At 44.2% G+C, this 14908-nt stretch overlaps 1 long non-coding RNA gene across 1 annotated transcript in view; it reads right to left on the bottom strand.

The window, feature by feature from the left end:
- Positions 1–172: 172 nt before the first annotated feature.
- The window catches only part of LOC122101517, a 34220-nt gene continuing 19484 nt past the window's right edge, over positions 173–14908 (bottom strand). Inside the window, exon 3 of the long non-coding RNA XR_006146390.1 lies at positions 173–255. This is a non-coding gene — a long non-coding RNA (uncharacterized LOC122101517). The remainder of the gene's footprint in view (positions 256–14908) is intronic.

Here is a 14908-nt window from a genome sequence, read left to right as displayed (position 1 = left end):
ATGGGGCTTGAACTCAGGGCTTGGGCGCTGTCCTTGAGCTCTTCAGCTCAAGGCAAGCGCTCTACCGCTTGAACTACAGCGCCACTTCCAGTTTTCTAGTGCTTTATTGGAGATGAGAGTCTCACGGAGTTTCCTGCTCGGGCTGGCTTTGAACCGTGATCCTCAGATCTCAGCTTCCTGAGTAGCTAGGATTACAGGTGTGAGCCACCGGCGCCCGGCCTTCACATATCCACTTTCACAAATGGTTTTTGACATCTGTGAATACAAGGAGAAAAAAAATATCAGCTGCTAAGGAGGCAGGGATAGGGAGGATGGAGGTTTAAGGCTAGCCTAGGCACAAAGTTACTATCACCCAATTTCAATGACAAAGCAAAGCATGGTGGTCTCTACCTGTAATCTCAGCTGTGCGAGGCAGAGACAGAAAGATTGCAGTCCAGTGTCTATTGTGGGGGCAAAAAAACACCAAAGTAGTTACTGAAAAAGTAACTGAAACAATAAAGGGCTAGAGGTGTGGTTCAAGTGGTAGAGCACCAGCCTAGTAGGCACTGAGTTCAAACATCAGTATCACCAAAAAAATAAAAGTCAGAGTGATAGGAGGTCATTATAATCCAAGGACATACTGCATACAGAAATCTGTGCCCGTGAAACCTAGTATTTTTACAATTATTACATATTGTACAAAATATCTTAAAAGCCAGGCACTTAGGGCTCACACTTGTCAACCTAGCTACGGAGAAGGCTGAGATCTGAGGATCAAGGGTCAGAGCCAGCTTGGCAGAAAAGCCCATGAGATCCTTGTTTCCGATGAGCTAGCAAAAAGCCAGAGGAAGAGTTGTGGCTCAAGTGGTAGAGCACTAGCCTTCTTCTGAGAACATAAATTAAAGACCCAGTACTGGTGCGCACGTGTACACACAAACACACACTCACTCACTTTTAAAAATATTTTATAAACAGAAAAGTTCTGCTTTCTTCTGTGGACTCCCCGGCATGTGCCATCGGTGATTCTGAAGCCATATCTACTACAGGACTGACTAGGAGGACTAGTAAGTGCGCTTAGTCCCAACAAGGAGGTCTGAAAGAGGTAAGAACAACCTGGGAGTGGTCTGTCTCCAGGGACAGAGCCTCTGGAAGGTGCCCATTCCATCTCTGCTGCTAACGTCTTGCTCTTCCGTGTGCCAAAAGCCTGTTTCGTTCCAGCCCAAAGCTACAGTTTAGAAAAAGCATTTTTGCTCCCTTAGGCCTTTATGAAAAGGAGGGAGACTCATGGGTTGGGGGCGGAACCAGCCTTCCCTTTCCCCTTGGACACACAACCACTCAATAAATAGAACAGGTGCCCCTCTTAATCCCTTCCCTTAGTCTGGCTCTCGGTCAGTAGTTCTTGGTCCCCATCAGTTTTCCTATTTTATTATTGGCACTATTCAATCACTACCCTCCACAGCTCAGGTGCACTGCAGTACCTGCTCCACATGGTTCCCTAGAGACAACAGGCCGGACCATAAATCGCCACCTACCCAAGATGGCCTGGAACTCATGAGCCTACTACCTCCATCTCTGGAATTCTGGGATTGCAGGCAGATGCCACCACACCACACTTGCCTGTTTTCTTTTCATATCTCTTTTATCTGTTCTGTTCCCTTTGGAACCAGCCTAGGTCAGATTCTCACTGACTTCTTGCCTCTGTTTCTCTCTCTCTTTAAACACTTTTTATTGTTATTATAAAGGTGATCTGTAGAGAGGGGTGACAGTTACGTAAGTCAGGCCAAGAGTACATTTCTTTTTGGACAATGTCATCCCATCCCTCATTCTCTCCCAGTTTTTCCTTTCTTGTTTTTGTTGTTGTTGTTGTTGTTTGTTGGTCGTGGGGCTTGAACTCTGGGCCTGAGCATTGTCCCTGAGCTCTTCAGCTCAAGGCTAGCACTCTACTACTTGAACCACAGTGCCACTTCTGATTTTCTGGTGGTTCATTGCAGATAATAGTCACAGCCTTTTCTGCCCGGGCTGTCCTTGAACTGTGATCCTCAGATCTCAGCCTCCTGAGTAGCTAGGATGACAGGCGTGAGCCACCGGCTCCTGGCTTCCAGTTTCTCCTCTGTAACCCCGTCTCTCCTTTCTAATTCATTACATTTGGATCATTTGCTAAACCATTATAGCAAGCAAACACTGTCCATGCAGAGGAGACCGTCCAGCCCTCCAAAAGAAAAAGAAAACAGTTGGGATAGAATTATTTTTAAAATGCACATAATATATAACAAAGAAGAGACAGAGAAAAAGAAAGAGAGAGAAAAAAAACATGCAGAAGGATACAACCTTAGCCTGCCCGAGTTCCTGAGTTTGAGTCCCACCATCAATAAGTAAATACCTTTTAAATGCACATATACCTTAGATACTTCATTTAACTATTTGCTAGACTTTTCACGGAGGTGGAAGAAGACTTGGAGGCTGCTGCCACTAAAGGCATTGGCTCTTCCCTTGAGCTTACAGCTCTCCCTTGGGGCACTCAAGGCCGGATCCTTTGGTTCCATATCTTTGCCTTCAAATTGCATCTTTCTCTTAAACTTTGGGTCAGATTCCTGCTCAACTCTGCACGTAGATACGCTAATCACTGAAGGAGGCTTTGTCTGAAACTTAAGACAACGTCATAATCCACAGAGGAGCAAGCACAAGCTTTGACAACTTGCAGTCATAACCCACCAGAAGAGCCTGGACTCTATGCCATCTCCCAAACCTGAAGGAAGTCTGAGTGTCCTTCCTAACTAACTCTGTCCAGCCTTTCCGACTTGTCCTTCATCTCAAGCATTCCCCGCAGCAGCTAAGTCAGATTCCAGGAACAAGAGATCCGACTGACAAGCCTCAGCAGCAGCTAAGTCAGAGTCCAGGAACAAGAGATCCGACTGACAAGCCTCGGGAGACAAGAGTTCAAACTAGCCCACAGGCAACAGGAACTTCTTTTTCCTTTGTTCCTTTTTATTTTTGTGGAGAGCGTGGGAGAGGTGAGGCTAGGCCTCCACCTAAAGCCCAGGCTAGCCTCAAACCTGTAGGCCTCGGCCCTCAGCCTCCTGATGTTGGATTTAGGGACACGCTTGACAGTTAGCAAGACTGGCTTCTTATTCTAGCAAGGCTCTGTATGTCCAGTCCTGAGAGATAATGATCAAGCAGAGCTCAGCCCTAATCAACATCACCAGTTCTGGAATTCTCTGGCCCTTGCTATTTTGCCTCCTCCTTATAATTCCAAACTAATTGTTAGCCCCACCAGGACTGGGACCAGGGTGGTGTTGCTCTGATTTCTTCTCATCCTGAGGATAAGTTCCCTTTCTGCATCTACCACCACTGACCTCTGACTTGCTCAGCTGAGGCAAGGAGCCAAGTCTAGTCTATTGAAACACTCAAAATCAGGTCCCTGCCTAGGACTCTGATAACACAGGTCCAAGACGATTCTACTTGGCTGAATGGATATAGTCCTAAAAATAAGTTTAAGGAAAGAATGGTTGGCCTGTCATCAAAACAAAAATACATCAATTGCCAAAAGCCTATGTAAAGATACTGAATGAATACCTTTAGCCACTAGTGAACTAAAAATTAAACCTCGATGGCCCAGCACTGGTGGTTCGTGCCTATAATCCGAAATACTCAGGAGACGGGGATCTGAGGATCACAATTCAATGCCAGCGCAGGCAGGCAAGTCCTTGAGACTCTTTTCTCCAGTTAGCACCAATAAGCCTGAAATGGAGCTGTGGCTCAAGTGAAGTGGCCAAGTGTCAGCCTTGAGCACAAGAGCTCAGGGGCAGAACCTAAGCCCTGAGTTCAAGCCCTAGGACTACCACAAAATAAGACAGAACAACAACAACAACAAATAATGTGATGGAATGCTACCTTAGTCTTTAAAAAATACTGACAATTCCAAGTGTAACAAGAATGTGGTACAACTGGAAATCTCTTCCAGTGCCTCTGGGAGCGCAAAATGGGACCGCTTCTCTGGAAATCAGAACTGCAATTACTTAGCAAGTTAAGCACACGCTGACCATATGACCCTATAATCCATTTCTGGGGTCTTCATCCTAGACTAATAGAAACATATTCATTCCAAAATCCATGTCAGACTGCTACAGAAGTTCTATTTGTAACAGCCATAAACTAGAACCCAACCATTCTTTCGCAGGTGAATAGATGAACAAACTGTTATACATCCGTACAATAAAATACACAATGGAACAAAAGAATATACCTCCTACTTGTTTGGGTGAATCACAAAAGCTTCATGCTAAATGAGAAGAAACTCGTCTGACGAGATCATATCATGCATTATATCTTCATTTGCAAGGTTCTTGGGAGGCCAAAACTGTAGGGTTAAGGAACAGCTCAGAGCTTGCCTGGGCTGAGATAAAGGGAGTGAATGACTACAAAAAGATAACTGGGTGTTAATGGCTGACCTTGCAATCCTACAGGAGGCTGAGATCTGGACAGTCAAGATTCAACGCCAGGCTGGGCAGAAAAGACGACGAGGTTCCATCTTCCAATGGCCAGCAAAAAAAGAAGGCTGGAGGCATGGCTCAAGTAGCAGATGGCCAGTCATGAAGTCCAGTGACAGATTGAGATCTCTGAGTTTGAGCCCCAGAACTGGCACGCACATACACGCAAGCACGCACGCATGCACACACACACACACACACACACACACACACAAAGCATATAGTGTTCAAATCTTTCTTCTAATCCTCATGCTTTGCCTGAAGTCTTGCTAAGCATTGCTCTAGCTTTCACATAAGCCAGCAGGTGAACTGCAGGAGCTCAACGCCCTGACGGCCAATAACTGTGGGTGGGTGTGAAATGGAGAAACATAGCCTAAGACTTCTGCCACTTCATGGTCTCCCACACTGTGTCTCCTACCCCAGCAATAATGTGAGGTTCCCTTCAGTCAGGCTGAGGACAGCTGAAGATCAGTGAGAGTGCACCTTTCTCAAGGTCTCTTTCTATGTCCTCAGCCCAAGATGTTGTTCCTGTAGCTTCCTCTCGTCACATTGAACTCACAAACGATACAAAGTTGAGCAAATATCTTTAGCTGACCCCATCTACCTATCCCAGAATTTCTCTAGCCATTGTGAGGTAGCTTAATGTTCATGCAAATAAATACAGAGGGTTACATGGTTTAGGAGCATAGGAAAATGTACTCCACCGAACAAGAGATTTTAGGAGTGGGTAATTTTCACTGCAAAGAAGTTGTGGAATTCGAAATACATAGGATTATTACAGCTTTAAAAGGGTTCACCTTCCTTCCTTCCTTCCTCTTTCTCTCTTTCTCTTTCCCTCCCTCCTTCCCTCCCTCCCTACCTTCCTTCTTTCCTTTCAGAAGGCAAAGATGGTAGACTCTGGACACTCTCAGGTGGAGCTTTAGATAACTGTGGGCCTAAGCTGTCTCAAAAGGAATGTTCTCCAAGTATGGCCTGAAGGAAACCTGCATTCAAAGTGATGCTTTGCATACATGTGAATATTCATGGGAGACTAGGGAGCCACCTCCACACTGGCCTGTGTCAATCCTTTGGGGGAAGGGAGGGAGAAGCAGTCTGGGCAGCCAGGCGTGTTAGTGGCCTTGCTCATCAGAATACCATTTGAGCTGCTGACCACAGGAAGGTGGCTGAGGTCACCACCTCTAATGAGGGTGCTGAGGAGGAACCAAAAACAGTGGACTGGGAAAGAATCTGAAACTGCCCGTGTGGGAGGAGCGTCTGGGAACTCCCGTGTGCTGAGGAAGTGCTGCAGACTGCCCGTAATCCTCAACTGGAAAAGGCTGAGCAAGAGCAAGAGGCCCCGAGTTCAAGCCCCAGGATCAGCACAAGAGAAATATGGACATTTATATGGAGATGTTTAAATCTAGAGGGTTTTTTTAAGGAAGTGTGTGTGTTTTAAAAGAAGAGGAGGGGTGGAATTATGGAAGCACAACTGTGCTCCCCCAGAACTCTGTGTAATGGTGGGGGACCCAGTCCGTGCCAGGCCCAAGAAAGGATTCTGACAGGTGCCCGGGCAGTGCTCTCCTGAAAAGTGCTCCCGCCTGCTCAGTCCTGCCTGCTTGCCTCTACTTCCATCACATGATGTTCATAATAAGCGCACTTGTGATTACAATGCTACCTTTTCTCTTTGCATTCCTCCAAAATGATTACGAATCGACATTACTTTTCTACTGCACAATTTTACGAATGTCCATACACATACAGATTAATGGGAGCACAGTGTCCAGCAAGGTACAGAAAACTCCTGTTAAACCCAAAGTCCTCCATGCTAGCTATCCGTCTGTCTGTCTCTATTTGTTTGCCTATCTAGCTACTCATCTACCATTCATCTATGTCTGTCATCTATCTATAGATCTTCTATTATTTACCTACCAACCATCTATCTACTGTCGTCTATTTATCAATATCTTTTATTATCTATCTACCTGCCTACATACCTATCTTCTGTTATCTATTGTGCCTACATCATTTATTTATGTATTTATTATACCAGTATATATTTTTAAAAACTTAATGTAAAGGTGATCTATAGAGGGGCCCAGCAACGTCACCTCTTCTCTTTTTTCCTCCCAATGTTGTACCAGTATATATTCTCTAGGGAGTATTTTCCCCACCACAGCTTCACTCATTTTCTGCTTGTCTGTCTGTTTTCCTGTATGGACACTGCATCCTAGACCCCACTTGCTAGGCAGGCATGCCCCCATCCCTAAAGTCCACCCCCTGAAGGGTGCTGCATGGTGTCTTTTGCTTGTGCTATTGCCATCTGAAATCTGGCTACGCTTTGAGATTTTCATGCCATAGATACAGTTTACCTGTTTATGCATTGTGTTCATCTGTGCTTCACACGGAGAAAGGATAGTTTCTCTCTCTGTTTCTCTCTCTCTCTCTCTCTCTCTCACAAACACACACACACACACACACACACACACAAACACACACACACACCCAAGAACGAACTTTCACACAGATTGAAGCAGTAGTACAACTCATACTCTAAGGGAAAAAAGTCAATAAGAGAAATAACTGTGACAAATAAAGTGATACAGGGGACTAAGAACAAATAAACATCCTCTTCCTTTTCGTTTTATTTATTTTTTTTTTGGGTCCGGTCGTGGGGCCTGAACTCCGGGCCTGGGTGCTGTCCCTCAGCTCTTCAGTTCAAGGCTAGCGCTCTACCACTTGAGCCACAGTGCTACTTCTGGCTTTTTTGTTTTTGCTTATGTGGTGTTGAGGAATTGAACCCAGGGCCTCTGGCATGCAAGGCAAGTGCTCTACCACTGAGCCACCTTCCCAGCCCTTTTTTTTTTTTTTTCTATTGTGGGGCTTGAACTCTGCCTAGACACTGTCCTTGAGCTCTTCAGCTCAAGGCTAGCACTCTACCACTTAGAGCCACAATGCCATTTCCTGTTTTTCTGGTGGTTAACTGGAGATGAGTCTCATGGACTTTCCTGCAGGGGATGGCTTTGAACGAGATCCTCAGATCTCAGCCTCCAGACTAGCTAGGATTACAGGCGTGAGCCACAGGCACCAGGCTGTAGCCTCTTCTTATCTCGACTTCTCCACACTAGTGGGTTCCTTTATCTGGCAGGCTCAAAGGTGAGCTTTGGGGAAGACTACCCATAACCCCCCTGGGGCCTCTTTCCCTTGGATTTCAGTCACTTTGTTCTTACATCTGAAACTTGAAAGGAAAAGAAAGTAAAAATGTAATCTGTGCGTTGCAAATCATCCCCCACCTTTCTTCCTGTTTTTCCTACAAACTCACATTAACCCATGCTCCTCCCTTTAAACAAGCTCCACACCTCAAACAGCAGAGCTGCCAAGATCTGGGCCTTAGAGGAATATGGTTCACTTGGTCATTTATTGCTGAACAGTTCTGAATGAGTCATTGTCCCGCAGTAAGGGGTGGTGAAGTTATCAAAGATAAATTTAACTTGCCTGGTTGAGAAGGAACAAAGTGTTCATAGCTGCACTGGCTCTTTCCAAGTAGTTGTGTTCTGACAGAATAGTGAAGGCAGCATAAAGAAACGCTGAAATGCACTGGTGCATGCTTTTAGTGCTAAGGTTAAGAGGATGAACTTCAGAGCCCTGCCTGCTGTTTGGAAGTGTGTAGCTTACTCAAACACTCTGACTCAGCTTGTTCAAATGTAAAATAAGAATCGTGGTTCTGTCCTGTTGGGTTGTTACAAGAATGATGAAAAAGATAGATTGATAGATAAGATTGAAGGTGATTAGAGAGAAACTGAGAGAGAGAGAGAGAGAGAGAGAGAGATACTGATGGGTGGATTAAGAGATGCGTAGGTGGATGGATTGATGGTTGGATGGATTGAGGGTAGAATGATACTACAGTATGGTAAATGCTAAATGGTTTCAGGATAATTTTTTCTTTGAGTCACTCATGTTTGTTTTGTAAATAGTTATTTTTTAGAGTGACTGCATTAAAGTTTAGTTGATATCAAAGCTGGAACCCTAGTACTTAGTCATCAGTGACATTTTGCTAATATGCATATTTATTACACTATCCTTTCAATTGAATTTGTTGATTTTTTTCCAAAACAATTGGCTCATTTTATTCCTATTTACTGATACATCATATTTCATTTTTGGCAGTAGTAGTGTTTGAACTTAGGACCTCGTATTTGTTAGGCAGGTACTCTAGCTTAGCTTTCTTCTTCCCTTAACAGAATCTTCTTGGTGGGGGCAGGGACAGCTTGGACATCAATCCTCTTATTTATTCATCTCCCATAGCTGAGATAACAGGCCCCATGACTGGGCTTAGCTTTTCATTAGTTGAGATGTGGGCCTGGTAAACTTTTGATGCCTGGTCTGACCTTGAACCTCCATGCCTTCCCAATAGTTGGGAAGTATCACTGCAGTGTGTTTCTTTGGAAAATGTTATGAAGGGCTTTTTCTGGGCTGTGGAGGGAGTCTGTGTACGAGTGAATCCTTCCAGATTGAGATTAGCCGCTTCGTGGTGTCTCCATCGCTGCTTCATTTTAGGCTTCATCAGTTGAGTCATCACCTTAGGTAAGAGTCAGGAGCCTTGCGATGGACCACAAAGGTTTCCACAGGGGCAGCACCAGCCCCTCTGGAGCACCTGTGTTGGCTGTGCTAGCACTGAAGTCTCCAGAGCCAGGGGCAGCATGCCTCACACTATCATGTGACCTCTCACTATCACGTGACCCAGGTCCTGGCTGCAGATCCCCTGAAATCCCAATCATTCTTATTATGTTCACATTATGTTTCCACCTACATGAGATTGAGTGCAGCCCTGAGTCCTGTCTGAGAAACGAGGGAGTGGATGTGACAGGCTCCCTGGAGGAAATCATCATCGAAGGATAGAAAAGTAAATGAAAGCAGAGTGTGTGGGAGAACATGTAGTGTGCACTGTCCAAACTGTGAGGATGAAGGGCAGCTCTGTGGACCCAGTCCAAGCAGACACCTAAGAGGAATGAGAGGAAATGAAAGCCGGAGAGACAGAAAAAAGCCAGAGAAAGACCAAGACTGCATTTGACACGCTTCATGCCTCTCATCCTAGCTCCTCAGGAATCCGAGATCTGGGAACCATGGTTCAGAGCTAGCCACCGAAGACAAATCCAAGAAACTCTTGTCTCCAACTAACCAGCAAAAAAAAGATGGATATGGAGGCATGGCCCAAGTGGTAGAGCATTAGCCTTGAGGAAAAAGGCTGAGCAAGAGCATGAGGCCTTGTGTTAAAGGCCTAGTCCCAACTGCCTCACAACCTCCCCTCAACCAAAAAAGAAAAAAAAGAAAAGAAAAAAAAAAAGACTGCATTTGTGCACTTGATAGGCCAGATTTTAGGCGCAGTGTTGGAGAGCTGAACAGCTTTAAAGATAAGCTAAGGAGGGCTAGGCCATGCTCCCACGCCTTCTAGCCTTGTCCCGCCATGTCTGCTGCCTGGTCTAATGCTCTTTGCACGAAGGCTCATTTGGAGATTTTCCCATCGCCCCACTTAAATCACCTGGGGCTCCCCACGGCCCCCAGGACACTGCAGAACTCATTAGCCTGGCATTGCTGACTGTCTCTCATGCAGACGCCGTCTCTTCAGCGTTTTCCTCCTTCATCTGCTGTCATGTACACTCTGCCTAGGATGATCTCCGTGTCCCTCTCAGCACATCCAAATCACTAGTTGCCAAGCCAAACCCAGTTCCAATGCCACCCCTTCCCGGAGGACAGCATTTCCCATCCTGAAACACAGTGACTTCTCTTCCTCCTCCTCCTTTACCTTCTTCTCCATCATCTATATTGCATTATAAATGTTCAGGCATAGATTTTAATTTTCTATAAGAAGGGAGAAGTGCCAGGTGCCAGTGGCTCACACTGTAATCCTAGCTACGCAGGAGGCTGAGATCTGAGGATGGAGGTTCTAAGCCAGTCCAGGCAGGAAAGTCTGTGAGACTCTTATCTCCAATTAACTACCAGAAAACTGGAAGTGGCACTGTGGTTCAAGTGGTAGAGCACTAGCCTTGAGCTGAAGAGCTGAGGGACAGCGCCCAGGCCCAGAGTTCAAGCCCCAGGACCAAAATAAATAAATAAATAAATAAAAGAATGCTGCAGAAGTTCACTTTGGGCAGAATATTTGGCATAGTGCCTTGTATATTATAGGAGTCCAGAATGGTACTAAATAAATACAGAGTGGAATAAAACAACTATAAACACAAGTTTCTGCAGGCCTAGAGCAGGTGAAGGTAGGAGGGTGTGGCAGGAAATGTGCAGGTATCAGATTAGATAAGTAGGATCTGGAATTGCCTTGTCCCTCACTGAGAACTTTGAACCCCTTGCCACATGGAACCACGTGTCCTGCAGACCTAATAATACTTGCAGCACAGGGATCTGGGGAGAATTCAGCAAGGTTCTCAAAAGCATCTGGTAGGATTCCTGACCCAGAGGATGCCACTTGAATGATACCAACTTCTTCACACTTAGCATCTCTAAATCCATGTATTCCTTCCTCAAACAAAAGTATTATGTGATTTCACCTATTGCAGAATATGGTTTTCTTTTTCTTTTTCTTTTTTTTTTTTTGGTGGGTCATGGGGCTTGAACTCTGGTCTTGGGCACTGTCCCTGTGCTCTTCAGCTCAAGGCAAGGGCTCTACTGCTTGAGCCACAGCGCCATTTCCAGTTTTCTAGTGGTTTATTGGAGATAAGTCTCATGGACTTTCCTGCCCTGGCTGGCTTTGAACCGCAATCCTCAGATCTCAGTCTCCTGAGTAGCTAGGATTACAGATGTGAGCCACTGGCACCCACTAGAATATAGTTTTCTATGAGCAAGATATAGTCTGCTCATAGATATCATTTTGCCAACATTGCTCCTAACATTTTAAATATTAAGATATCTCAACTGTGACCCAACCAGCTCACAAAATATTATTTGGCATGATCTTGATACAATACTCTTTTTCTCTTTTTTTTGGTGAGTTGTGGGACTTGAACTCAGGGACTGGGCCCTGTCCTTGAGCTTTTTTGCTCAAAGCTAGTGCTTTACCACTTTGAGCCACAGCCCTACTTTTGGTTTTCTGGGCTAATTGGAGCTAAGAGTCTTATGGACTTTCCTGCCTGGGCTGGCTTTGAACCCTGATCCTTAGAACTCAGCCTCTTGAGTAGCTAGGATGACACATTTGAGCCCAGCCAATACAATACTTTTACTTTGCAATATGTTATTTTATACTTTGACTTATCTTCATTCTGTGGTTAATTAAAACTTTGGGGGCTTTTTTAAAAATAGCAGTGTCCCTCCAAGTCACCTGTTCATTTTATACCTCCCTCCCAACTACAAATATTTCCACTTATCTACCATAAGTTTCCACTCATTTATTGAAATGCACCATTTCACTTGGTCAATTATCTCTTTTAGCTTTGATTTGAAGACTCCTCTTGAAGCAGGGAGTGGAGGATAAAGGGGGAGAGGGAAGTAATAACTTGAGACATTCTCCTTATCCTTCCTTAATTGCAAAATAAACATCTCCCACAGTGATCTGACTTCAGGGCAGCATCTGTGTCTAGGAAGGGGAAAAGGACAGGGGCTGCACTTTGCCTCTGCCAGACAAAGCACATGAGTAATTAAACTTCAACACACTTAGTAACTGAGTAATAGAATTATATTGTACCGAGATCAACCTAAGGGAAAAGGAAAAGGGGGAACATAGCAACCTTTCACATCCTCAAAATGAAATGCGCTCTTGTGATTTAATTCAATATTGCATTCTCCCACAAGCAGCATTGCTGAAAAACAAAACTAGCAATAAATACTTGTGCTCTATTGCAAAACTTCTCTTAATAAATGTAGGTTTCTCAGATTCTATGCAGATAGAGTTACATCTGTTTTTTTAAGAGGAGAGAGAAACCTATAATATAATCAATGCAATATAAATTTAAAATCTCTTGCTAAGGATTATGAACAACTTCTTCCTAAAGAAGGAACACTGGGACATCATACGTCATCTAGAAATGATGGAGAGGAAGTATTCTCAAAGCCTCCTGTTTTCCTTTATGAAATGGATTAAATATACACAATATGTTTCTCTGTGCCAAAAAAATGTATGTGTTGAAAAATCCACAGCAATCAATGTGTATACAATTAGAAGATTAGTAGGCTAGTAGAGGTGGGGATTGGGAGATAAATCATTTTTCTATTTACGTAAGACTCAGAAAATCCTATTTTCCCTTCTGTAGTGGGAGATTCAGTTATTTAGTTCACAGAGGATAGCTAAAAATAAATCATTTTAACATCTTAATTTTTATTGGGGGTCTGGGAAGGTGGCTCAGTGGTAGAGCGCTTGCCTTGCATGCCTGAGGCCCTGGGTTCGATTCCTCAGGACTACATAAGCAAAAAGAAAAAAGCCAGAAGTGGTGCTGTGGCTCAAGTGGTAGAGCGCTAGCCTTGAGCTGAAGAGCTGAGGGACAGTTCCCAGGCCCAGAGTTCAGGCCCTACGACCGGACCCAAAACAAACAAAAAAAAGTCATTTAAATTTTATTGGGTGTTGGAATATTTTTAGATTCACTGTACATTTCTCACAGGAGGGGGAAAATGGGGAAGAACAAAATAGGGATGATACTGACCAGGAAGCATTGTACTCGCAACCTGAACTACAGAATTGTAACCCCCTTTACAACTATATAATAATAATAATAGGAATAGGAAGAAGAAGAAGAGGAGGAGGAAGGAGAAGAGGAAGACGAGGAAGAGGAGGAAGAGGAAGAAGAGGAAGAAGAAAGGAAAAGAACTATGTAGCTGGTTGGGCATGCTGGTACCTGCCTATAATCCCAGCACTTAGCAGGCTGATGTTGGGAAATTATTAGTTCAAGGCCAGCATGGGATGTATGTATGTATATCTATCTATCTATCTATCTATCTATCTATCTATCTATCTATCTATCTATCTATCTATCTATCTATCTATCTATATCTAAAGAGAGAGAGAGCAAGAGAGAGAGAGAGAGAGAGAGAGAGAGAGAGAGAGAGCGCACGCAAGATCATGTCTCAAAAAAACAAGTGTGAGGACTGAAGATGCAGGTCAGTGATATCACATATCACTGACACGTATCACAGAGCACTCCAAGTTCCTGGTTTGATCCCCAGCGCCACAAAAGAAAAAAAAAGATGAAGGAAGGAAGGAAGGAGGGAGGGAGGGAAGGAAGGAAGGAAAGAGACTATGCAATATATTATGAAGCTTTTCTATCGGTCAAGATGTCATTGCCATAGTTATTGAATTAAAAAAGAAATGTGTGTAAGAGCCAGTAGACTCAAAGTCAATTTTATTTCTGAGATACCTTCTTTTGAAAAATAATTTTTCAGTTACGTCTAGGTAATGGGACACCGGGGTTTCGGTTCGCCGTGTTGGTGTGTGATACAATGTGTCTTGACAATGTCAGCCCATGGTTCCCCACCACCTCTCCTAACTCAGGGTATCCAACTACCGCTTTTGGACAGGGGTTTAAGCTGAAACTGACCCCCAAATAACGTGTCCTTTGTGCAAAGTGTAACTAGCAAGGGTCAAAAGCTGAGCCACTTAGTGGCTGACCAGCTGTATATATATATTTTCTTCGGCTCAGTGCTCATATACCAAAATAAATTTAATCTCATGGCTAAGGTTTGTGAACTACCTGGGGGAGGAGGTGGAGGCAGCTCTTTTCGATCTCTGTGTTCTAAGAACTATGGTCACGGAACCATTTCTGTATTAATTCTACTGGGAGCAAGGTAGCTTAGGTTTTAAACCACCGAGGAGACTTGGATAAACTACCGCTGTGATTGTTCCCTTGAGGTAATGATTTTTCTGACCAAACCATTTCTGTCACTTTGAAGTGGTGAAATCAAGCAAGGTAAATGAGACCCTGACCATGTAAGTGGCATTTGGGGCATCAGAAATATTTGAAAGTGAATCTAAAGTTTCTCATGAGTCCTGAGACTTAAATTCCCTTTCAATATATTGTGTGTATGTGAGTATGTGTGTGTGTGTCCAAGAATATCACACATACACACACACACACACACACACACACACGTTAGGGCTACGGCCAAGGTTTAAGTGGTCAAGTGCCTTCCTCACTAGCCCAACATACTGAATTTCAATTCCACTTTCATCAAGAAAAAAAATGTTTAAAATCCTACCAGGCACCATTGGCTCACACCTGTTATCCTGGCTACTCAAAAGGCTGAGATCTAAGAATCACAGTTCAAAGTCAGCCAAGGCAGAAAACTACATGAGGCCCTATTTCCAACTAACCAGCAAAAAGTCAGAAGTGGAAGTGTAACTCAAGTAGTAGAATACCAGTCTGAGCAAAACAAAGGACAAGTGAACATGTGTGTCCCTTTACAGGAAGTCTTCCCCGGTGGCTGTAGATTTGGGCTTGAGTTACCACGCCGGCAGTGGCTGGCCAGGTCTTGTA

The sequence above is a fragment of the Dipodomys spectabilis genome, unplaced genomic scaffold, assembly GCF_019054845.1.
Source record: "Dipodomys spectabilis isolate Male_0828 unplaced genomic scaffold, ASM1905484v1 ptg000669l, whole genome shotgun sequence".
Classification (NCBI taxonomy): domain Eukaryota; kingdom Metazoa; phylum Chordata; class Mammalia; order Rodentia; family Heteromyidae; genus Dipodomys; species Dipodomys spectabilis.
The sequence above is the reverse complement of the archived record's forward strand: the minus strand, read 5'-3'. Positions and strand labels throughout refer to the sequence as shown.